At 44.9% G+C, this 26,795-nt stretch overlaps 1 protein-coding gene across 5 annotated transcripts in view; it reads right to left on the reverse strand.

Annotated features, from left to right (window-relative positions):
• Window positions 1–26,795, reverse strand: part of SPSB4 (splA/ryanodine receptor domain and SOCS box containing 4) — a 344,397-nt gene that overhangs the window by 144,582 nt on the left and 173,020 nt on the right. Inside the window, exon 2 of one of the 5 annotated variants that reach the window (XM_075937531.1) lies at window positions 25,314–25,368. The exons of the other annotated variants lie outside the window; for them this stretch is intronic. The gene's annotated coding sequence lies outside the window, so the exon portion shown is untranslated. The remainder of the gene's footprint in view (window positions 1–25,313; window positions 25,369–26,795) is intronic. 5 annotated transcript variants of the gene reach the window in all.

Raw genomic sequence — 26,795 nt, forward strand, 5'->3', positions numbered from 1 at the left:
CTGACAGATGATCTTGACACATTTGGCCAAGAGGCTATCAAGTGCCAGCACTTCAGCTGCCCCTCCCCCCACTGCTCTGCATCTCCTGCCCTTTGCCTTGGAGCTGTCCCCTCAGGAGCCTCCTGCTTTCTATGCAGGGCCTGGGGAGGGAGGAGGGGTGCTGATGTCAAGGTGCGCCCTCTCCCACTCTGTATTCTATCTCCACAGACAGAGAGAGGGGCACAACAGGACTTGGGAGGGAGTTTGCTGGCTGCCTTTGGGAGTGGTGCAGGGCCAGGGCAGGGGTGAGTCTGCATTAGCCCCACTGCACCACCCCCCAAGAGCTACCTGGTGTAAGCAGTGCCCAGCTGGAGCCCACATCCTGAAACCCTGCCCCAGTCATGAACTCCCTCCTGCACCCCAGGCTCCTGCCCCAGCCCCAAGCAGCCCTGCATCCAAACACCCTCCCAGAGCCTGCACCTAGAAACCCCTCTGGCATCCCAACTGTCTGCCCCAAGCTCAGCTCAGAGCCCCTCCCACATGCCAAATCCCTTAATTCAAGACCAGTGCCTGTACCCCAACCCACTGTCCCTGCCTGATGAAAGTGAGGGAGGGAGAAGGAAGCAGTGAACAGAGAAGGGGCAGAAAGGAGGAGGGGCAAGGGTGTTTGGGTTTGAGGTAGATCTTGGATTGCACTTAAAATTCAAAACATTCTCTCATGCTTAAAAAGGTCAGAGACCACTGATATAGAGATACTCATGGTCCCCAGAACAGATGAAATATTTCCTCTCTGCTCTCTTAGGGTTCTCAGTGTGGATGCTATCTTTCGAAAAAGCAGATCACTTTTTCGATGCACTTTGGCAGTATGGACGCTCTCTTCCAGAAAAACTTCTTCCAAAAGAAGCCTGCAGTCTAGACATAGATTTAGAGACAGAGAGCAAAGAAGATGGGGTTTGGCACCAGGCATTAGTAATTTTGGCCACCCCTACACATATGGGCATCATTACCCTCATTGGTACCCTAGGGGAAAGGATGTTGAAGAATGAGTCTCAGAGCTCCTGCAGCTCCTTTGCCTTCAAGTTCAAGTTGGAGGAAAGCTTCCTTAGCAGTTCCTGGTGGGCCGTTGATGGTATCACTGGCGCAATGCACAGTGTTGTCATGATGCTTAGTACCGAGTCGAAGCGGCATTCTAGTGCCAGGATAAGAGCCAACTGCATAAGGAGAGGAGACTCACAGACAATATCCTGCTCTTTTCAGTCTATGGCTGAAAAGATTTACAGAATTTACACTTTTTGCTTGTCCTCTGGCCAGGCGTCATAAGCAGCTCCTATCAGAGTCGCCTAGCGACATGGGCTGTTCACTAATGCTCACAAGCTTTAAGGCCCTGATGCATGGCAGAGTCCCAGGAGGGACAAGGATTGTCTGTGTTCCATGAGATACTACTTTAAACAGGGATAGAAATGTAGCCGTGTTAGTCTGGTGTAGCTGAAACAAAATACAGGACTATGTAGCACTTTAAAGACTAACAAGATGGTTTATTAGATGATGAGCTTTCGTGGGCCAGACCCACTTGATCTGAGGAAGTGGGTCTGGCCCACGAAAGCTCATCATCTAATAAACCATCTTGTTAGTCTTTAAAGTGCTACATAGTCCTGTATTTTGTTACTTTAAACAGGGAAACCATACACTGGAGCACTGAAAAAAAGAGAACATTCTGAGAGAACGATGATAGCATTAGCTTCCGCAAGAACAGTTCCAGCATTGTCACTGGTGGCAAGAAGGAACCACGGTGGGGGAGGTCAGTAGTGCTATATAATGTGGCATGTGCACACCATTCCAGGCCCGTCTCCTACAGATACTGCTAAGGGAAAGACTTCTGGCACTGGTGCATATGGTGATCACACACAGCTTCTGTGGAATAACATAAGCAATCACATGAAGAACAAGAGAACTCTAGAATTCCACCCTGGAGAAGTTAAACATTTGTGGCCCTACAGGGTTCATTTAGAAAGGCCAATAAAGAGGGTTAAAAGGTGCAGCTAGAACAGTAACCACCGTTCCATGTGTATAGCGAACAGAGCATGTTCAAGTATGACACTTGCAAAAAAAAAAAGCAAATATGGATTCTGGGACACATTAACAGGAGTGTTGTGAGCAAGACACGAGAAGTCATTCTGCTCTATTCTGCACTGGTTAGGCCTCAACTGGAGTATTGTGTCCAGTTGTAGGCACCACATTTCAAGAAAGATATGGAGAAATTAGAGAAGGTCCAGAGAAGAACAACAAAAATTAATCAAGGTCTAGAAAATATGAGCTATGAGGTAAGGCTGAAGGAACTGGGCTTGTTTACTTTGGAAAAGAAAAGACTGAGAGGGGACATGATAGCAGTTTTCAGGTATCTAAAGGGTGTCACCAGGAGGAGGGGGGAAAATTGTTCTCCTTGGCCTCTGATGATAGGACAAGAAGGATGGGCTTTAACTGCAGCAAGGGAGGTTTCGGTTGGACATTAGGAAAAACTTCCTAACTATCATGGTGGTTAAATACTGGAATAAATTGCCTAGGAAGGTTGTGGAATCTCCATCACTGGAGATATTTCAGAGCAGATTGGATAGACATCTATCAGGGATGATATAGACTCTGCTCAGTCCTGCCATGTTGGCAGGGGACTGGATTTGACAATCTCGAGGTCCCATCCAGTTCTAGTATTCTATGATTTTGGGCATGTCCAGATTAGCTATCACTTTTGAATTTGAATATCTTTTTCCGATTGTTTTTTCAAAAGAGGTTCTTTTGAAAAAGAAAGTACTCTAAATGTGGTTTGAGAAAAAAAAAAACTTTTTCGAAAGAACCGTTCTTCCTAAAAAAAAAAAATGAGGTTTACACGGGTCTTTTGAAAAACATTTTTTTCCCCAAAAGAACCGCGTCTAGACTACCTTCTTTTTAGAAAGAACCTCTTTAGAAAAAGCAATCAGAAGAAAGAAATGCAAATTCGTGCCAAATTTGCATGATCTTCTTTCAAAAGTGAAAGCAAGTCTAGATGTGCCCTTTACATTCTTCGGCTATGTCTAGATGGCAGGCTTCTTTCAGAAGCTTTTTGGAAGAGATCTTCTGAAAAAAGTCTTCCAAAAGAGAGCGTCCACACTGACAAAGCGCATTGAAAAAGTGATCTGCTTTTTCAAAAGATAGTGTCCACACTGAATGGATGCTCTCTCGCATGTAAGCTGTGATTACTCAGGGTGGAATGGCCACCAGGACACGTGTGCTTTTTCCTCTTCTTGCGAAAGAACTTCATCTTCCCTGTCCACACATGCCTTTTTCCAAAAGAGCTCTTTCGGAAAAAGGCTTCTTCCTCGTAGAAAGAGGTTTACCAATGTCAGAAATACACCTCTGTTCTTTTGTTTTCTTTCGAAAGAACGTGATTGTAGTGTGGACATAATTGAATATTTTTTCCACAAAAACAGTTGTTTTTATGAAAAAACTCTGTAGTGTAGATATACCCTTAGAGCACTAGAAAAGCTGATTCACTACATATATAGAGCAACGTTTGGTCCAATTGCCAAACTGGTAGTAATAGTACTGGGAACAGTAGGTCTGTAATCCTTCAGACATTTTACATTTCATTGTGCAGTAGACACATTTTATACTGCTTACATATTCAGGGAAATGACATTTAATGTGAGGTATGAGTACTGTGGGAAAAATATTAACAGTCATGTGTTGCTCAATTCGCAAAAGAATGCACGTCACAAATACTCCAAGGATGTTCTTTCATAAAGGCTACATTCTCATAGCACTACACAAAGGCTAACTCCTCAGAATTCAAGATAAACCTGCTAACTTATCATGCAATTAAAATGGACTGTGCTCTTATACTGTATTGAAGAGTATCCTAATACAGAACAGTTATGACATCAGTTAGACTGCAGTTTAGTCATATGAAGAATTCAGAAAGAATATGAGTAAGCTGTGTATATGGCGTTGTGCAAATTTGAAAATACTTCCATCTATTGTATCTGGGAATTGTAAAAAGTCTGTATTTATCTCCCATATGGATAGCCATGTTAGTCTGTAACTTAAAAAAACCAAAAGCACAAGTGGTAATGTAACACTTTAGAGACATGACAGTCTTGCTTAAATTTAATATTAGGCAGCACCAAAACAGCAGACACACACACAATCAAAAACTCTTAATACACATTCATTATACAGTAGACTTCCAATAATCTGGAACCTTTGAGACCTAGGTGGTGCCAGATTATCGAATATGCTGGACTATTAGGAGGTACTATAAACTGGTTATATATATATATATATATATATATATATACTGTATACAGTATATACTGTATACAGTATATACACTGTATAGAAAGTGTTTTAACCCTTTTTATTGTACATGCTGTATACAGTATACTATAATGTTTTAGGTTTTTCAACTTGTTTACCCTTTTCGCTCAGTTCAGCTGCTGCCTTGTGACTCGTTTTTTGCCGAAGCTCACTCACTAGGCTCTTGCCATTTTGATGCCAGACTATCGGGAGTGCCATACAATTGGATGCTGGACTATTGGAGTTTAACTGTAACTTGTTTTCACAAATTCAAAGTATCACATTGAACACAGATCTCTTATGCAACTGAGTAAAACTACACATTTCAGAGACATTCAAAAGACATTTAGTTTTCATCTGAAGAAGTAACGAACTTCATTATTATCTGTGAAAACACATCCCTTATCAAGTTATACACATTATTACATCATGTGGTCAAAGTTCTCTAACAAATGCTTGGAAAGCAAGTCTTTCCTTCAGCCTCAAAGGCTAGGACTCTGATCACGGTTATGCAATTGTAATTCCAGAATAATTTCATTCAAAACTGAAGGTTTTACATTAAATGTAAACTGAACCTCTCTCCAATGAGCAAACTGCACTCTCGATTCTCACAGACTTGAACTGGTTTACCAAAAGACTATTCTAACAAACAAAAAATAACTTGAGTCAGACACTGAACATGGAGTGATAGTTTGGCTGGTTGATGACAGCAAGTACCTTTTTCCACACAATGCACACGGAACTCATTGACACAAGAAGCTGTTAAGGCCAAGAATTTAGCAACATTTTAAAGAGAATTGAACATTTACATGGATAAAAAAATATCCAGAGTAATGTTAGCCTAACAGACAACAATTTCGGAAGGGCTTTTAAACCTCATGCTTCAAAGTTTAAATCGATCTCTATTAAGAGATGAGAAGGATATTTAATATAGGGGGCAGATGATCCTACATCTGTCTGCATGTTTGGATGCAAACTATGAATTCCACAGTATGGAACAGAATTACCAAGTTCGTTTTAAACATTTTCCACCTCAAGATTTAGTTTGCTGTTAAAAAAAAAAAAAAAAAAACCTACACCCAAATTATTGTTCACAATAGTGACCAAAACATAAAAGTGACAGTGACCAATGCCAGGTGCCTCAGAGGAAATAATTTTCTTACTCAATTTTACATTTATTTTGTGTTGGATCTCAAACATAACTTGAAAAAAAATAGAAATAAAGACGGTCCAACTGTGATGAAAAGAAAAAAATAAACTATTCAGTGGATAATATCATAGTTTTGAAGGAACTGAAGGAATCTATCAGGTGCCTCGGAGGAAATAAACACAATAGGCACCCAAGTGTACCCATCGCTCATTACCTAGCTACTGTCAAATAGAAGCTATGGACACCATCCCTGCTTATTCCTGGCTAATAGCAATTGATGGATCTCTCCTCCATGAATTCAACTAGTTCTTTCTTGAACCTTGTTATAGTCTCTGTTATAGTCCACAACATTCTGGAATTCCACAGGTTGACTGTGCAATATGTGAAGAATGTCCCTTTGTTTATTTTAAACCTGCTGCTTATTCGTTTCACGAGGAGTAACGGTAGTTCGAACTAGGAAGCCTAGTCCAAACTACCTAGTTCGTGCCCCGTGTAGCAGCGCTGCACGGGGTTCGAACCAGCGGGGTTTTAAAAATGGCGGCTCCCCGCTTATGCAAATGAAGCCCAGGAAAATCAAATCCCGGGCTTCATTTGCAAGTGCGGTATGCCTACATTACCCCGCTGGATCGAACTAGCGGGGTAATGTAGACATACTCATGGAGAGAGCATGCCCTTTTGGACAGCTATTGCACACATGACTGATTGTGATAGAAATGTAGTCGTCTTATTCTGATCTGAGGAAGTGGGTCTGGCCCACGAAAGCACATCCCCTAATAAACCATCCTGTTAGTATTTTCAGTGGTGCATAGTCCAGTTTTTTATGACTGATTGTGTCTTCCTCTTTTCCACCACAGCCGGACCAGCTATGCAAGAGGGCCGCAGCACCCCAGCCCCACCTCCATCTCCATCTCGGGGACATGGGAGCCGCAGACACAGGCGTGTGTATGCAGACATCATGAGGCAGCATATGGCTGCCGTGCAGGACCTCAACACCATCCTGCAAGAGAGGGTGGAGGCAGAGGATCGGTGGCATGACCGGCTGATGGAGGAGCTGGTTCAGCAGCGCACGTCCCTGTGTGCCACTCTCAGGGAGGTCTGCGGCCTGCCTGCTCCTGTGCCTGGTCCTGCTCCTCCAGCACCCCATAACCCTGCCCCACCAAACCCCCCTTCAACAGCAGCATCCCTTTCCCCCCATGGACCTCCCTCTCCCCCCAGTCCTCCAGTCCCTCTTTCCCCCTGGCCCTCCTCTCCCCCAGGCCTCCCAGTCCCAAGAGCACCCTACCCTCTGTTGTCCAGCCAACGGACAGTCGGCCCACCCGATCCCGTGGCCATGGTGGACCCCGAACACGAGGCCCAAGCAGGAGACTGCGAGCAGGCAAGCACCGTGCAACCTGATCCCCTTCCCCCCTCCAGGTTTCAAGTCCCCTTCCCCGCTCCAGGTTTCAAGCACCCCCATCACCCCAGTTAAATGACAAGAAAGTGTTCAAGAAAATGTTTATGGTACATAGTTTGGCATGAAAGTATATTTTCTACATCAAAAATTAACAAAAGCTTTTTTATGTTTGCCACAGTTATACTATTTTCCAGTGAGTGATATTAAAAAAAATAAACCTGAATTTATTCTTTTGAGACAAACCCTGGTGTTTATTATTTCTCCGAACAGGGTCAGGAGATGGGTTGCAGAGGGAAGCTTTTATTGGGCCAGGGCCCAGTCCCCAGGCAGAAGCCCCTCAGTAGAGTCAGTGGCCTCCACTTGAGAATTGCTCCCGTAGGGCCTCCCGTATGCAAACAGCAGACCGGTGAGCCTGGCGGATGGCAGCTGTCCGGGACTGGGCAAAGTGCCTCTCCTGACCATTAGCATCTATACCCCACGCTGGCAGGAAGGCCTCCCCTTTCCTCTCCACCAGGTTATGGAGAACGCAACACGCGGCCACCACCTCAGGGATGTTGCGCTCCCCCATGTCTAGCTGTGTGAGCAAGCACCTGCATCTCCCTTTTAAATGTCCGAACGCACATTCCACCTTGTTGCGAGCCCAGTTAAGGTGAGCATTAAACTGCTCCTTGCTCGCATCCAGGTGGCTGGTGTATGGCTTCATCAGCCACGGCATCAGGGGGTAGGCGGCATCAGCCACTATGCACACCGGCATGTGCACATCCCCAACCGCAAACTCGTGATGCGGGAAAAATGTTCCTGCCTGAAGCCTCCGGTAGAGGTACGAGTTCCAGATGATGCGGGCATCATGTGCCCGCCCTGACCACCCAACACAAATGTCAGAAAACTGGCCACGATGGTCGACCAGGGCCTGGAGGACCATAGAAAAGTAGCCCTTTCTGTTAATGAATTGGGCTGCTCGATGGGGCGGTGCACGGATTGGAATGTTTGTCCCATCGAGTGCCCCTCCACAATTCGGGAAGCCAAGGGCAGCAAAGCCTGCCATGACGCTGTCCAGATCTGCTAGACAGACAAGCCTGTTCAGCAGTTCAGAATTGATGGCCCTCACCACCTGCATAAAGAGACAGACGACAAAATTTTAGAAGGGGTGCCTTATCTCTTAGGAGGAGAACCCACCACCCACCTTCCCTCTCAAACATCCCGACAATCTCCTCCTCAGAACTCCCCCCCCCCCCCCCCAGCAGTTCAGGGTGAGTGGAGGAGCTCCCTCCCACTCCCACTCCACTTTGCCCTTCCTGACAGTCTCCCTTCCCCCCACCCCAAACTGTGACTGTCCCCAGACATTGACTTACCTCCATCAGGATGTATCCAACAGTAGACCTGCCCACTCCAAATTGGTGCCCCACGGAGCAGTAGCTGTCGGGGCTGGCCAGCTTCCAAGGGCAATAGCGATCCTCTTTTCCAGGGGGATTGCGGGCCGCAGGTGGGTGTCTTGCCGTTGCAGAGCCGGGGCGAGCCAGGTACACAGCTCCTGGAAACTGGTCTTTCACATCCGGAAGTTGTGTAGCCACTCTTGGTCATCCCAGAGCTCCATAACGAGCCAGTCCCACCAGTCAGAGCTGGTGTCAAGCCTCCAAACATGCCTGTCCACAAAGAAGTTTGGAGGCAAGGGCAGTGGGGCTGCATGACGGATGATCCCTTCGTACCTCTGGTCTCGGTCCAGATGGGGAAGTAGCCTCATGACTGTGTCATGCAGATGTAGCAACACTTGCAGTATGATGACGTGGGGCCATCGCCTGCCCAGGGGCAGCTCTGGCTCCATGCCGAAAAAACGGGTCTAAAACAGAAAAATCTCCAAACAAAAAACATGCTGGGGCGTCCCAGGAAGCTGAGCACTCCAAACAAGCACTGCAATGCCTTGCTTACCTCCTAGATGGACAGCAAAGGCAGCTGCAGGAGCAGAGCAACGCGTGTTCAGGGGTGTCCCTTTAACCACGCATCTCTGCACAGGGCAGGCAGCAGCACCCGGAAGGAAATGCTGCCCCCATGCCCTGGCAGAAGCGGTTCCGGGTGGCTTTTACTTTCGAAAGAGCGTCCAGCAGTCAGGACCCTCTGTTTCGAAAAAGCGGATTGATTTTCCGATCCGCGTAGTCTACATGCTCTTTTTCAAAAGAGGCTTTTTCGAAAGTATCTTTCGAAAAAGCCTCTTTCGAAAGAGGCTTGCAGTCTAGACATAGCCCTGGAGAGCTTCCACCCTGAGGAGCCCACAGAGCCACCCCAGTCCTCCCCATCAGGGGCTCGTGCCCTATTCCTCCCTCACCTCCTTCCGTTTACCCCTTCCTAGCCCCCCTTCCTGATGTAAAAAATAAAGGACACATGTTCAAAAATAAAAACTCTCTTTATTTAACAAAACTGGGGGGAGGGGGGATTAACCTCTGGGTAGACTGGGAAAAGGAGGTGGGAGAGGGGAAGAGAGAGGGTGGGAGAGGGTAGGGGGAAACCTGGGAGGAGGGAGCTGGAAGGGGGAAGCCAGGGGAAGAAGGAGGAGGGGAAGTATAAAGCTATGGTGCGTCATATCTTCAGTACTGTGTACAGATGTGGTCTCATCACCTCAAAAAAGATGTTTTGGCCTTGAAAAGGGTTCAGAAAAGGGCAACTAACATGATTAGGGGATTGGAACAGGTCCCACATGAAGAGAGGCTAAAGAGACTGGGACTTTTCAGCTTAGAAAAGAGGAGACTAAGGGACGATATGATAGAGGTCTATAAAATCATTAGTGGTGTGGAGAGGGTGCATAAAGAAAAGTTCTTCATTAGTTCCCATAATATAAGGACTAGAGGATACCAAATGAAATGAATGGGTAGCAGGCTTCAAACTAATAAAAGAAAGTTCTTCTTCACAAAGCAAGTAGTCAACCTGTGGAACTTCTTGCCACAGGAGGCTGTGAAGGCTAGAACTATAACAGAGTTTAAAGAGATGTTAGATAAAGTCATATAGGTTGGGTCCATGGAGTGATATTAGCAAGGGGGTAGGAACGGTGTCCCTGGCCTCTGTTTGTGGAAGGCTGGAGATGGATGGCACGAGACAAATGGCTTGGTCATTGTCTTCGGTCCATCCCCTCCGGGGTAGCTGGTGTTGGCCGCTGTCGGCAGACAGGCTACTGGGCTAGATGGACCTTTGGTCTGACCCAGTACGGCCGTTCTTATGTTTTAAGCTCAGGGTCGGGGGGTCTCACTGGACCACCTTGATTTTCATGCAGACCTGCTCCTGGATTCGCATGTGGCCTTTGGTGGCCAGGCTGACAGCTATCCTGCCCTAGACGGCAACTTTCCTGTGTCTAGTGTGGAGGTTGTGGACGTTGGAGGCCTCCCCCCAAACCTGGATGAGGTCCACGATGTCCACACTAGACCAGGCGGGCGCCCGCCTCTTGCGGCCCCGGGTAGGCTCCTGGGAGCCACCAGCCTGGTCCCGGGAAGAGGCGGAGGGCTGGGTGGCAGCGGATGGCTGGCTCGTGCCGTGCCAGATGCAGGGTCTGCTGGCTAGGTGCTGGCAGGCTTGCACTTGGCATGAGCACCGTAGCCAGACCATGCCCCTTTAAGGGCTCTGGGGCCGGGAGGGGGGCAGAAGAGTTTCCCTGGTTTGGCCCAGACTGGCCACCAGGGCAAGCTGGGAAGGGCTAGCCTCCCACTAGTTCGAATTAAGTGGCTACACTACCCTTAATTCGAACTACTTAATTCGAACTAGGCATTACTCCTCATAGAATGAGGTTTACCTAGTTCAAATTAAGTTCGAACTAGCAATTTGTATGTGTAGCGCCTATGAAAGTTAATTCGAACTAATGTCTGTTAGTTCGAATTAACTTTGTAGTGTAGACATACCCTGAGGGATGTGTGTGTAGAGCCAACCCATCCATAGGATGGATCAGTATGGCTGCTCCGGACCCCATGATTTGGGTAGCCCCACAGTGGCCTTCCCAAACAGTCCTATGGATGGGATGGTTCCACATACTCAGATTAGTCCATACAGTCCTGGGAAGGCTGGTGCCCACAGCACACTGCACTCATGGGAGCCACGGAGAAGCAGTACGATGTAGAAGTCTCTGCTCTGCTACCAGGTCCCATAGCCAGCCTGCACTTGTGGAACTGGTTGGGCCATGAGTTTGAGACTCCTGATTTAGGGGGTCTGTCTGTCCAGATCCAATCCCAGAGAAAGAGCATTACTAGCTGTGTATCACACATGTCAAGCATATGCTTGTGCATATGCTTGTGTTCCTATTACCACAAATACTAATTGAGTAGTTTATTCCTGGTAAGATAGTTAAGTGATGAAAAATAGGAGTTTAATAGGAGAGTTGTATTTTTTTTATTCAAACTAAACATCTTAATTCCTTGCATTTAAATAAGAAAATGTTGTGGAAGAAAATACATTCAAGTATTATTCTTTAGTTTTCTGTGTTCTTTTTATTTCCTGTGTTTTGTTTTCCTGGCATTATATTACTTATCTTAGGCCATAAAATGGATTGTGATCTGTGTATAAGAACACTGAGATTTGAATTCACTTATTTTACTAATTTATTGAATGCCTATGAAGTAAAATTTTACTTGAGCTGTCTTCTGCTTTTGCCATGTATGCAACATTCGCTATAACAATTGGTAAATAACTGTAAAGTGTTTACATAGTAACAAAGGAGATACTGGATATCAAATTTACAATGGGTATTTTTACATTTGTAATACAGAATAAGGAAAACAAAATTATTGCGTGAATAGTTCTATTTATTGGATTTAAATAAAAAAATGAGCAGAACATAACAAGACGCAAAAGCTATTTAAAAGAAAGCAACTGATTAGAATATGCAGAACAGTGGTAAGGAACCTGTGAGAATGAGAGTCTAAAAGCATTCTAGGAAGTAGCCACATAAACAAAAAAAAAATAAGTTAAAATGTCATTTAGAGAACACACTGGAAACAGAGCTATAAATCTTAACTAGATCCAGCTATTAATGTGATTAAAGTGAAAGATAGTTTTTCCTTTCAAAAGCTAATTACTAGCCATAAAATTTTCTTTATACCCATAAAAGACCTAAATAGAAGTCAGTTATATTAAAATAATAAAAAGAGAACCACATACCATGCAATCACTATGAAAAAGTTAATGGCCTGAATTAAATGTCTAAAACAGTAACAGAGTATCACATCTCGGGGTTCAGCTTTAATTGAGCCAACTCACCTGTTGCATTTTATAGAAGCAATATTGTTGTTTCCATCTACATTCCTTATTCTGTGAGTTGAATAATTGTAATTATATTTTAAATTACTAATTGCCTTTCTTCTTCAAAACATTTAAGTCAACTGTATGGGAAGCCTCTATAAAAGACAGACTTTAATGTCTCCCAAAGTCAATAATAAATTCACTACAGGCAGTACCCGAGTTACGCAGATCCGACTTACGTCAGATCCGCAGTTACGAACGGAGCCCTCTCCCTGGTCTCCAGCAGACCAGGGAGAGGAAGCAAAGCGGCGGAACACACAGGCAGCGGACACGCTTGGGTGCTGCTGGGTTGGTCCAATAGCGCCGAGGAGCGGCCGCGCTACTGGACCAACCCAGCAGCACCCCAGCTGCTCTGTCCCAGGCATCCCCAAGTCAGCCGCTGCCGAAACTGACCAGTGGCTGACTGCAGGAAGCCCCTGCCCCGGGCTTCCTGGAATCAGCCGCTGATCAGTTTCAGCAGCAGCTGACTTGGGGATGCCTGGGGTTCTTAAGTTGAATCTGTATGTAAGTCAGAACTGGTGTCCAGATTCAGCCGCTGTTGAAACTGATCAGTTTCAGCAGTGGCTGAATCTGGACGCCAGTTCCGACTTACATACAGATTCAACTTAAGAATAAACCTACAGTCCCTATCTTATATGTAACCCGGGGACTGCCTGTATATTGACTTTGTATAACTGATGCATAATCTTATGATGTCCAATTATGATTTTTCCATTACAGTACTTAAGCAAGCATTAAAGGCTCTGTGTTCAGATGTATTTATCAAGATGGAAAAAATACAAAATAAATACCACTTGAATAGACTTACAAAATCCATGTTTTGTTCTCTTTGCAGCAGTTAACTAAACATAGCCTGAGAGCTACATTGACATCAATAATGAACTTTTCCCTTCCTTATAAAGGACCAGTCTACCAAAGCATTGTGTGCTTTACAAATTAAGGTCCTGATCTTTCAAATGGGTAAATTTTATACATAGGTACAATTTCATTGCATTCTATATTCATACGCATAAAGTCCATTTAGAGGACTAGTATCAAATATCTAAAATTCGTCATAAAAAAGTCAAATAAATATATACATATACATACACACACGTACGCACACGCACACGCACACAAGCGGGAGTTACGTTGCTCGGGAAAGTGGAGGAACAAAATTTAGAAAAACAGTAGTTTGTTGTTTTTTGAATGGTAGAAAAGTTGCACTGATTTCTATAGGGATTAAAATATATATATAAAAAAAGTATAAACCAACCAATTTTACATGTTATCATCAAAAACTGTATTTTGTTTCATTATTAACAACAAATATATACAAATTTTTCCACTTCCAACTCTTGAATATGCAACATAAGAGTTGTCCATGTGAAAAGCAAGATGTCTCCAAATCAATTCCAACTACTTTAAGTGACTGTCCTTGCTCTTTGTCATTATACATTGTTGACAGTTGATATAACTGAGGTGAGGAGCCTGAGATTTTTTAGATCAAGCAACATTCAAATAGTTTGAAGACCCCAAGATGCAGAGAATCCTCCAGCTGTGATCTGTGCCTCATGCTACAGAGGAAGGCGAAAAACCTCCAGGGCCTCTGCCAATCTACCCTGGAGGAAAATTCCTTCCCGACCCCAAATATGGTGATCAGCTAAACCCTGAGCATGTGGGCAAGACTCACCAGCCAGACACCCAGAAAGTTCTCTATAGTAACTCCTATCATCCCTCCATTGACCTTTTCCCACTGATAGTGAATGGTCAATTAGTTACCAAGATCATGTTATCTCATCAAACCATCCCCTTCATAAACCCATCTAGTTTAATCTTGAAACCAGATAGATCTTTTGCCCCCACTACTTCCCGTGGAAGGCCGTTCCAGAACCAGGGTTCCACGAGGAGTAACAGTAGTTCGAATTAGAAAGCCTAATTCGAACTATCTACTCCGTGCCACGTGTAGCCGCGGGCACGGAGTCCGCACTAACGGGGATTTAAAAATGGCGGCGCCCGGCAAGATGCAAATGAAGCCTGGGATATTTAAATCCTGGGCTTTATTTGCAACTTCGAATGACTACATTAACCACCCTAGTTCGAACTAGGGTGGTAGTGTAGACATACCCCCAGTCTATAAGGTGTAACAGACCTTTGGATCTTCTTACTGTTCATATGAATGCACAGAAATATCAACAGCCTCTATACAGGATCAAGAACTTGTTTCCCTTACTCCTGCTCCCTTTGAAAAAAGTATAGCTCTAGCACATGCAAGAGATAATATCCTCCAGTTAATTGACCACATTTTAACATCCTTAGTTAGAACCATGTCTTGTTAGCATCCTCACTTCCCAGCTATTTTATAGCAATACTGGCAGCCAAGATGCGGATGCATCTTGTGTAGACAGCTTTTTTCTAGGGAAGCTAGCTATTGGGTTATTGAATAGTCATGTAACCACATGAAATCTTTGTAGCTAACTGTTTGATAGTTCCTGGATGTGGGGCCAGCAGCCAGTGTGCTTCCGGCCCCACTCTCAGGAAGCCCCCTACCTTCCCACACTGCTGCCTCTCTGAGGCAGAGGGAGCCAGTCCATGAGGGAAGCCAGTTTAAAAACCAACTCCCTATGCAGAGTGTCTGCCTGCCACCCCATGCTGCTGCCTCTGATACAGAGGGAGCAACACGGGGTGACAGCAGCCTCTGTCCATGGGGAGCTGGAACGCAAAGCAGCCTCTGCCCACAGCAGGCTCAGGCTCGCAGCAGACAGAGACTGCTCCAAGGGATGCAGAGCAGCGTCTGTCTGCGGGGCACTCAGGCCCGCTGTAGATAGCCTTCCCTGCTCTGCCCCCTGCTGCTGCCTCTAATAGAAGCAGCTAGGGGTGAGGGTGGCGGAACTGCGGAGCTGGTGCTGGGGGGAACCAGCACCCCTGAACTCCTGCTCCCCTGAACACCTGCTTTTAAAGCCAGCACCCCTGAACACCTGCTCCTGCCCCCCCCTTGCTGCCTCTGATACAGAGGCAGCAAGGCTGGGGGGGGGGGGGGGAATGCGTTTAGTCAAGAAGATCAACCATACAATTAAACAATAAGCCTAGGGTTATTGGTTAATTAAACAATGACATCCCTAATTTTTTCCAGCAATATCCTATGCAAGTAATAATTGTGGAAAAGCTCCCATCTGCTTTGCCTCAACATCTTAGAGCTCAGGCTTAAAATGGAAATATTGATAATTCATTGACAATAGTGTCAATGGAATATTACTGTCACTTAGCTTGATTTTTCAGCATTCTCCACCAGCTAAATTTGGCTCTCTTAGGTTGCCTGTAAAATAAAAAAAGGTGGTTTTTTTTTTTTTTACTTTTTTCTAAATGTATGAGCAATCAGTAAGCATTGCTGAAGTGAGGATGCATCCAAATGAACATAATTAAGCTGTGCAATGAGTTTTAAGGTAGGAAATACAAGTTAATTTATTGATGCTTAAATGGCTCTCTGAAAGAAAAGAAAAGAAAAGAAAAGAAAAGAAAAGAAAAGAAAAGAAAAGAAAAGAAAAGAAAAGAAAAGAAAAGAAAAATGGTAGCATCCCAGGGCATTAATTCAAGATAGCAATTTCATGTGCGTCCTCCCATACCACTGAATCTATATTAACACAGTTCATATACAAAATAAAGATAACGGGAAAGAGTTTGTTATCACATCAATAGTAATTGCTATCTATTAACAAGAATATGTATTTAGCACTGTAGCAAATATCAAATTGCTATTATTAGGGTTGCATCATTGCCATTAGACCCTTATTTTCAATCCCCAGTTTTTACATAAAATCGCTTACAAATTTTCGCTTACTGATTTTAAGAGGAATAAGGGACCTTTCGGAAAAGGCTTTATTTTCCGAAGATCCCCGTCTAGACAGGCGCTTTTTTCCGGCAAAGCCCCGAGATGGAAAAAAGCGGCAACCATGTTTATACAAATGAAGCGGGGAAAATTTAAATCCCGCTTCATTTGCAATTCCAACTTGTCTCATCTGCATTCCTTTTCCGGAAAAGGGGTGCAGTGTAGACACAGCCATCTTGTTTATTTAGCTACACAAGCAGTTTAAACCTCATTGTATAGGAGACAATGTGCTCCAACAAAGTATAAAAAAGCAATTTGGTCTAGACAAATTTCCACATACTTGCTGAATTTTCTTTCCGCCTCAACACATAATTTTGCCCTTTTTTTTTTTTTTTTTAAAGAGATTTATAGTGGAAACACTTTGACAAGTATGGGATTTTTCAAAGAAATATTCAGCACTGGCTTAGCCCCATTCACTAAAGCAATGGGAGTTTATTATTATTTCAAGTTTTTAAAATGTAAATCGTAATATTTTTTACATTAGAGACTGTGTCTAAACTGCCTGTTCTCAGCAGGAAAAGCTACAAGCTCTTAAAGCTGCAGAAAACCAACATTCTTTTACCCCGTTCAGATGTGGCAATGCTGTTTAGTTGCAAGGACAATTTATAGAATGATTGATATTCTCATTCAAATGAAAGACTATCAAGTTCAACATTTTGGAAATATTTATTATGTCAGAAATTAATATATGCCCACTGTATGCCCTAGAGAAGACACTATCTGGCACCGTGTGGGTGAAGTATGGTAGAGCAACAGAGCACTCAAGCTGAAGATGATTCTGAGTTAAAACAAAATTAAAAACTGTATCCCACAAAGTACGTATTCTTAATCTTCAGAGAACTTCCATTACTTGTTACTTACATCACAACAGCTTCCAACAGTACAGTGACTGAAAGACTTTACTGGCTTCTTTAAGCCCAAACAGTTATGCTGGAAGTATGAAAAAATTAATGGGTTCTGAGCAAACATCCTAAAACTCATTAAACATACTGTCATGCTTCAGGGTACTACACTGAAGATCCATACTCAGAAGCATTTCTAGAAATGAGAACATCACACATTTGTGCAAGTTTAATGAGTATAACCAGGAATGGAGTACGGATGTTAAACACTAGTCGACTATTATAGTAATGTCACTAGATAGTAATGTCAACTAGTAGACTACTCAATTCCTCCCCCAACTTGCTGCCTCCATGAAATAGAGGAAATGTATGTACTCCTCAGCTGATCCAAGGCTCCCCTGACTTCCCTCTGAATTGCACGAAGGTGGCTGTTTCAAAGCGGTAGCCACCGAACAGCGAATCAACTGTGCTGCCGCTGCCCCTTTGAAACTGCTGCCTCTGCATGATTCAAAGAGGCAGGGGAGCCCATAGCATGGAGCCCAGGGTCAGTGAGAGACTGAGAGTCCCGCAGGGGACTCTTGTGCATTTCAAAACAGGCACCCACATGCAACCTGAAGTCAGCAGAACTTCCCACTGGCCCCGGCTATACGCGAAGTTCCACTTTCCTCCTTTGAATGTAAAGAGCCCCTGCTAGGGTTCTTATACATTTCAAAGAAGGAATGTGGAAGTGCCTATCAACTAGTCAACGGAAATTCCACCAACTAGTCAACTAGCCAATTAACTGCATTTTAACATCCTTAAAAAGAAGTATAATGATTTTTAAATGCCCAAACTTTACAAGATCCAGTTGAATCTAGAAAAAGGGCTACCCACTAGATTAGTCAAGACAGAGTAATAGCGAGGGTGGATTAAAAAAAAATTATTTTTTATCAGATTTTTTTTATTTTGAAAAATTCCATACTAAATAATGTCTCTCTTAAAAATAACACTTACAATTAAATCTTATCACAAAATATGCTACACCCACACTTACAATCTCATACAATTGATTGAATACCTGTAGGCTGTCCAGCCTAACTACTAGCTCTTGCTTTTTGAAAGTTTCGAGAGGGGAGGAATAGCTCTGTGGTTTGAGTATTCACCTGCTATAAGTTCAATCCTTGAGGAGGGCCATTTAGGGATCTGGAGCAAATCTGTCAGGGGATAATACTTGCTTCTGCCATGAGGGCAGGGGACTGCTCAAGATCCCTTCCCATTCTATAAGATAGGTATATCTCCATATATAAAATTCTGCATGTCTTAACTGTCAAACTAAACACAACATAATCACATTGATTTCAATTATTTTGGTAACTGAACTGCAACAGAGTGGATGAAGAATATGAGTTGTCAGCATTGGAGGAAATCCCTAAGCCCCGTTGGCTTACATTAAAGTAGCTAGTTTGACCATTTATTTCTAGTTAGTAGTCAAATATATGCAACCTATATATGCTCAGTACTATATCACAGGCAACTGAGTGCAAGTGAGGGCTGGGGAACCAAAGTTAGTTTCTAATGGCTACTGACCATCTCATGAAAGTCAGCAGCAAACAATTCATGGAGCACATTTAGACAGGATTCTTTTTCCAGTCAAAAAATTTAGATCAGTTCTAATCACTAAATTTAAATTAATGGAGAATTCCTATCTCCTAGAACTTGAAGGGACCTTGAAAGGTCATTGAGACCAGTACCCTGCCTTCACAGCAGGACCAAGTACCATCCCTGACAAATTTTTGCCCCAAATCCCTAAATGGCCTCCACAAGGATTGAACTCATAACCCTAAATTTAACAGGCCAATGCTCAAACCACTGAGCTATCCCTTCCCCAACTAAAGTTCCCTATAAGGCTGTTAGATAGCATGTAACTACACGACTATTTAATAACCCCTGAGGGTCAAGGGGACAACCAGTGTTCTCCAGCCCCATTCCTTAGGAGTCTCTTGCCACTCCATGCTGCTGCCCCTCTATCCGGGGCAGCACTGAGAGGTGGTAGGCAGAAGCCAGTCCATGAGGGGAGCTGGTTTAAAAAACAGTCCCCTGTGCAGGCCAGCTCCCTCCTGCCACCCCACGCGGCTGCTTCCAATACAGGGTGTGTCTAGACTACATGCCTCCTTCGACGGAGGCATGTAGATTAGCCAGATCGGAAGAGGGAAATGAAGCCGCGATTAAAATAATCGCGGCTTCATTTAAATTTAAATGGCTGCCCCGATCTGCCGATCAGCTGTTTGTCGGCAGATCGGGGGAGTCTGGACGCGATGCCCCGACAAAGAAGCCTTTCTTCATCGACACAGGTAAGCCTGGTTTCACGAGGCTTACCTGTGCCGATGAAGAAAGGCTTCTTTGTCGGCGCGTTGCGTCCAGACTGCCCCGATCTGCCGACAAACAGCTGATCGGCAGATCGGGGCAGCCATTTAAATTTAAATGAAGCCGCGATTATTTTAATCGCGGCTTCATTTCCTTCTTCCGATCTGGCTAATCTACATGCCTCCGTCGAAGGAGGCATGTAGTCTAGACACACCCACAGAGGCAGCAGCAGCTCCTGTCCATGAAGGGCCCAAGCTCTCCATGGACAGAGGCTGTGCCAGATCCATAGAGCAAGCCCGGGCCTGCCACAGACAGAGGCTGCTCTGCAACAGTTTCTCTGCAGCAGCTTCCCCTGCCCCGGAGGTAGGAGCACTGGCTCTCATTCCACCCATCCCATGCTGTTTTTTCTAATACAGAAGCGGTGTCGAGGTGGAGTGCGTGTAATCAACAGGATTCACAAATAAGCCCAGCTAACGTTGACATTTCTAGTGCCCTAAGCATTAACAATGCCACACTGTCTTTTACACAGCCCAGGCAACGTAAAGGAGCCTTAAAACATTTTTCCCCGTTTAATGCTGCTAGGGGAATTCACAAAGACAGTGGGAACAATTCATTTAGCAGGTAGGATGCTATGTTCTGCTCTACCTGTGGAACAGAGCCTAACCCATGCTTAGGGCCAGCCCAAGGTATTATGGCGCCCAGGGCATGGGGTGCCAGTCCTGGGCGCACAGCACATGCGCAGGCCCACCCATGGGGAGCGGACCCGCCCCCTAAGGGTGCGCAGGACCGCCCCCGGGGCGCACGGCACATGCACGGCCTGGCTACAGCCGCTGGTGCGCAGCCCGGGGCCTGCCCCTAGGGCGCACGGCGCAAGTGCGGCCCAGTCTGGCCCGGCTGTTGCTGCTGGCGCACACGCGCCGAGCCATGTAGGGCTCCGTGGCCACGGGGAGAAGGGCGTTGCTGGCCAGCGCCAGGGGGATGCAGGCAGACTGGCACTGCGGGAGCCGGGCGCACAGCACCTGATGGCAGCTGTAAGGGACACCACGTGCCCCTTACAGCTGCCATCAGGTGCCCCCCATCGATTGGCGCCCTGGGCAGCTGCCCGGCTCGCCCATGCCTACGTCCGACCCTGCCCACTCTTACCTCTTCAGAATCATCAAGAACCCCTTCTTATCAAGTGGGCCACAACAGCAAGCAAGCAAGACAGAGTGTCTCTCTCTCTCTCACCTGCATGACTGCCCATAATGGTCTCATTTAGGGATGCAAGTGGCTAGTCAAGTAGTCAACTACTCGCATCCTCCCCACCCCCCTCTTACTGCCTCTGTGGCTCTGTATTTTAAATTTATTTAAAATGAAGAGTCACAGCAGGGGTAGGTCCCGGACCCAGCATGAGCTGGGACAGAGCACCTTCCCTTATCAACTAACTCGATTAGCCAATTTCCTACTTCTTAACATCCTTAGTCTCATTTACTTCTGTACCAATTGCTCCAGGATCCTGAACAGCTTTGCCTTTGCTGTCATATGAACACTCTTGTGCTTTCCCTTGGCTTCCAGTGCAAAGTTATTTTTCTGCGGGGAAGCTAAGAATTATGTGGGGGGCATGAATTCTATAGATGTGCAGAGACACAGAATATCCCTAGGAGTATTGACCCCAAGTACATTTTGCTTAGGATAGCACCCTTAAGACAATTTTAAACTAATTTAAGTAACATCCTCATGTTCAGGGATAGACAAATCCGTGTATCTACGCACCTGTGGTGAGTAGATTTCAGCCGGTTGCCCCATTCACTGGCGGTGTGCCCATGCGCAGTGCCGGTCTGGCGCATGCACGGTGCGGGGCTGGCAAGTGGATTTCACCGCGGTTTGTCGAGCCCTGCTCATGTTAGACAATTTTTAATTAAACTAACTTATATAAGCAGTGCTTGACAAATAGTGTAATCTACACACCCCGTGGCGAGTAGATTACACCCCAGAAGAGCCAGCGCGGAGCGATTTGTGCATGCTCAGAATAATCTGCGTATGTGCAGAGGGCGAGCAGGACTTGCCGCCGCACGGCGAGCCCTGTATATAAGGGTATCACCAAGAGCACATTAGCCTGAATTAACAGATGCTTACTGAAATAAACATAATATTGTTGGTAACTGCCATAGTTCTCTTAGTGAAACATTAATATCACAAATGATAATCTCAGAGGTGTAGCAATGTTAGTCTATAACTTTTAAAACAACGAATGGTCCTGTGGCGCCTTAGAGGCTTACAAAATATATAGAATCATGAGCTTTTGTGGGCAAAACCCAAATGGTTCCATATACTTTAGTTAGTCTCTAAGCTATGGTCTACACTAGGGAGATATTATTTCGAAATAAAAGGGGTGGGGTATTTTGAACTAAGTGGAGCATCCACACTACCAAGTCTGTTATTTCAAAATAACGGGTTGATTATTTCAAAATCTGTACTCCTGCTTTCCTCAGGGAATAAACTTACTTTGAAATAGTTATTTCAGGAGTTATTTCGAATTTAGTTATTTTGAGATAATTTCCTAGTGTAGACTAAGGATGTTAAGGAGCAATTATTTAGCTAATCATGTAGTTGATACAATTTGTATTGACTACACAATCAGTCAATAAAGAGAGCTACATTGCAGAGCCACACTGGGGATTAGCTCTTGGAGCAGGTGCGAGACAGGACTGAGCAGTCCCAGCTTGCGCTAGCTCCGGACCGCCATGGCTCTGCATTTTAAATGTAGCAAGTCTCTGGGCTCTTAGTATTTTTAAAATATAGAGGCGCAGCAGTCCCAGACTGGCACGAGCTGGGACTGCTTGATCCTGGCTCGCACTAGGTTCAGCAGCCCCTGTTCACGGTGGTCGGGTCTGCCCAGTGACAGGGGCTGTTGCTGGAGCAGACTCTGCTGGCAGCCAGCCCGGGACACCATAGATAGGGGCTGCTTCGTGGCAGCAGCCCCTGTCCGTGGAGGGGCCCAGCTGCCCACTGGAGCACCCGCGAACAGGAGATGCTGCCAAAACAGCCTCTGCCTACGGCGAGCCTTGGCCCACTGCAGGCAGAGGCTAGTTCTTATCCCCCGCCCTCCTGCCTCTGATAGAGGTGGCTGCGGGGGAGGGGAGGCAGGCAGCATCGCAAAGACACAGTACTGGGGGGGGGGGGGGGGACGACTGGCTTTTAAGCTGGTTCTTCCCAGTACCAGCTCCTGTTTCCCACCCTTACTGACACTCATATAGAGGACGCAGAGGGGGATGGAGGAGAGGGAGGGAGAGGGAGTAGTTGAGTACTCGACTACTTGCTTACATCCCTAGTGTAGACATTCCTATGGTGCCATGGGACTACAAATAGTGATGGTAGTCTGGGAGGCAGGAATTACAAGTAAAATATTTAAACCTGGAAAATTCAGCACACATTATCTCCCAAGACATCTATCTATCTAATCCAGCGACTTAAGAATGAATATTCGAAAAGTAAAAATAAAGCATATTTCACTTCTATAAATGTAAAACAGATTTCCCAATACAACTGTACTCAGCTGATTTATTGGCTATGAATTCCACATTATTCTCCTGGTACAACAGTTTGGCCTGGTGATGAATTCATTTCATTTTACTATTTATAGGGTTGCTGTCATGAAAGATCATTCCCAATAAAAACAACAGTCTGTGTTAAGTTTTTAGGGAAGCCCATAACCTTAAATGCTCTTCCTTCTGGTGAGTCTTCCGTCCCTCCAGTCACCTTTCTTGTCCACTTTGGCTGCTCTGCCACAAGAGGACTGACCCATAAGCCAAAAATTCTGCTCTGCACATTCTTAAAGGGACTATTCGAAAGCACAACTATCATATGCAAAAATATTTGCCAGTTCTGAATGGCCTCCAGCTTCAAGATGCCAGACACCTGGGAAGAATGCACCACAAAGAGCTACTCTACACTAGTAGCACTACATATTGCACTGCTGCAGCTGCTCCACCATAACATGTCTGGCAAAGATTCTCTCTGCCAGTGGGAGAGAACTCTCCCATTAGCATAATAAATTCACCTTCATTATTTCTTTATACCAACATGAGGGTTAACAACTACTCTTAGGGCAATATACAACATTGCATCACACAAAAGAATTCCTGGGATACTGTCACAAATAGGTTTAATATCACAATATCTTTTGCCCACTCCAAACAAAAAAAACAGGTCCCCAAGTCACCATGACCGCCCATGCTCTCTTCTTTGTCAGTAGTGCCTGTACTAATGTGAGTAGTCTTCATTTGTTGATCAAAGATGCAATGTAAAGCTTTGTTAAATTCAGAAGTAGGTTTGATACATGAGAAATTTAAGAATACAGGCAAAAAAGAAAACAATTTATTGCAAAATGCATATTTTGGATGGTTGGCCTAAAGTGAACTATAAAATGGATTGCAGCAGTCAATCTGCCTGCAAGAATTCCAAGGCATGCACTTGAGAGTATAATTCAAGAAGTCAGCAGTCAGCCAGAAGCCAAATATAATCCTTTTGTAAACTCAGCAATATATTTCTTGGGAGTGTAGTTATGATAACGCACATACTTCGAGTGACAGAAACAGGCTGCCTTGAGTTGTACAGTGGAGGCCACTAACTGAAACGTTGACCACTTGTAGTGGTTTTGCGCATTTTATTCCAGGACAACACAGCAGCCAGTTACGCATATATGGAATTTGAATATAAATACCGACATGAGACAAGCATTCTATGCTTGGCAGAGTTTCTCCTCTCAATGTAAATCTTATTAAGCCAATTTACCGACTTCCTTTCTGATTTAAGAATTTTTGCATACAATGTATAATCTAGGTAAAACTTAATATCCACTTAGGCTACCAAATATTTTTAAAAATAGCTGTTTACACCACTCACTTTATATTACAAATATTCACACTGTAAAAATAATATGAGGTGACTTAAGACTTACGAGTACAGTAGTGCAATCTCTGGATCATGAAACCACAATCTCTGGATCATGAAAGATCAAGTTACAAATGTAGTAAAATTACTGCTTTCAAAAATAAAACAAAGTCTCACAGGGGACTTTAATCACCCTGACATCTGTTGGGAGACCAATACAGCAGTACACAGGCAATCCAGAAAGTTTTTGGAGAATGTTGGGGATAACTTCTTGGTACAAGTGTTGAAGGATCCAACCAGGGGCCGTGCACAGCTTGACCTTCTGCTCACAAACAGGGAGGAACTAATAGGGGAAGTAGAAGTGGGTAACAACCTGGGAAGCAGTGATCATGAGATGGTAGATTTCAGGATCCTGACCAAAGGAAGAAAAGAGAGTAGTAAAATACACACCTTGGACTTCAGAAAAGCAGATTTTGACTCCCTCACAGTCCTGATGGGCAGAATCCCCTGGGATGCTAACATGAAGGGGAAAGGAGTCCAGGACAGCTAGCACTATTTTAAAGAAGCCATATTGAAGGTACAGAAAGAAACCGTCCTGATGCATAGCAAGAGAGGCAAACATGGTAGGAGACCAGATTGGCTTACAGGGGAAATCCTTGGTGAACTTAAGTACAAAAAGGAAGCTTACAAAAAGTGGAAACTTGGACTAATGACCAGGGAGGGGTTTAAATGTATAGCTCAAGAATGCCGGAGGGTTATCAGGAAGGCGAAAGCGCAATTGGAATTGCGACTGGCAAAGGATGTGAAGGATAACAAGACAGGTTTCTACAGGCATATCAACAAGAAGAAGGTGATCAGAGAGGCTGTGGGGCCCCTACTGGATGAAGGAGGTAACCTAGTGACAGACGATGTGGGGAAACGTGAAGCACTCAATGCTTTCTTTGCCTCTGTATTCACAGACAAGATCGGCTCCCGGACTAAAGCGCAAAGTGACACAAGATGGGATAAAGATGGACAGACCTTGGTGGGTAAAGAACAGGTTAGGAATTATTTAGAAAAGCTAAACATACGCAAATCCATGGGTCCGGACTTAATGCATACAAGGGTATTGAGGGAGTTGGCAAATGTCATTGAGGAGCCTTTGGACATTATCTTTGAAAAGTCATGGAGATCGGGAGAGATCCCGGATGATTGGAAAAAGGCAAATGTAGTGCCCATCTTCAAAAAAGGGAAGAAGGACGATCCAGCGAACTATAGGCTGGTCAGTCTTACCTTGCTTCCTGGAAAAATCATGGACAGGATCCTTAAGGAATCCATTTTGAGGCACCTGGAAGACAGGAAAGTGATCAGGAATAGTCAGCATGGATTCACAAAGGGCAAGTCGTGCCTGCCCAATCTGATTAGCTTCTACGATGAGGTAACTGGCTCTGTGGATGTGGGAAAGTCAGTGGATGTGATATAGCTTGACTTTAGCAATGCTTTTGATACAGTCTCCCACAATATTCTGGCCAGCAAGTTAAGGGAATATGGATTGGATAAATGGATGGTAAGATGGATAGAAAGCTGGCTAGAAGGCCGGGCCCAGCAGGTAATGATCAATGGCTCGATGTCAGAATGGTGGTCGGTTTCTAGCGGAGTGCCCCAAGGTTTGGTTCTAGGACCAGTTTTGTTCAATATCTTAATTAATGACCTGGATGAGGGGATGGATTGCACCTGCAGCAAGTTTACAGGTGACACTAAGCTAGGGGGAGAGGTAGGATCCAGAGTGACTTAGACAAATTGGGAGGATTGGGCCACAAGAAATCTGATGAGGTTCAACAAGGACAAGTGTAGAGTCCTGCACTTGGGACGGAAAAATCTCAAGCATTGTTACAGGCTGGGGACCAACCAGCTAAGCAGTAGTTCTGTAGAAAAGGACCTGGGGGTTATAGTGGATGAGAAGCTGGATATGAGTCAACAGTGTGCCCTTGTAGCCAAGAAGGCTAATGGCATATTAGGTTGCATTAGGAAGAGCATTGCCAGCAGATCCAAAGAAGTGATTATTCCCCCTTTATTTGGCTTTGGTGGGGCCACATCTGAAGTATTGTGTCCAGTTCTGGGCCCCCCACTACAAAAAGAATGTGGACGCATTGGAGAGGGTCCAGCGGAGGGCAACCAAAATGATTAGGGAGCTGGAGCATATGACCTATGAGGAGAGGCTGAGAGAGCTGGGTCTGTTTAGTCTGCAGAACCGAAGAGTGAGGGGGGATTTGATAGCAGCCTTCAACTTCCTGAAGGGAGGTTCCAAAGAGGATGGAGAGAGGCTGTTCTCAGTAGTGACAGATGGCAGAACAAGGAGCAATGGTCTCAAGTTGTGGTGGGAGAGGTCCAGGTTGGATATTAGGAAAAACTATTTCACTAGAGTGGTGAAGCACTGGAACGGGTTACCTAGGGAAGTAGTGGAGTCTCCATTCCTAGAGGTGGTTAAGTCTCAGCTTGACAAAGCCCTGGCTGGGTTGATTTAGTTGGGATTGGTCCTGCCTAGAGCAGGGGGCTGGACTTGATGACCTCCTGAGGTCTCTTCCAGCTCTATGATTCTATGAACAAACTGCAAAGCAGTGCAGACTGATGCGTGTTTATTTTCATTATCTGAGTCAGATGCCACCACCAGCACAAGGCTAGTTTTGGTGTTTGGTTGTTTAGGGTCTGTAATTTCTGCACCTGAGTGTTGCTATTTTAAGATTTCTGAAAGCATGTTCCACACATAGTCCATCA

Source organism: Pelodiscus sinensis, chromosome 10, assembly GCF_049634645.1.
Source record: "Pelodiscus sinensis isolate JC-2024 chromosome 10, ASM4963464v1, whole genome shotgun sequence".
In the NCBI taxonomy this organism is placed as follows: Eukaryota; Metazoa; Chordata; order Testudines; family Trionychidae; genus Pelodiscus; species Pelodiscus sinensis.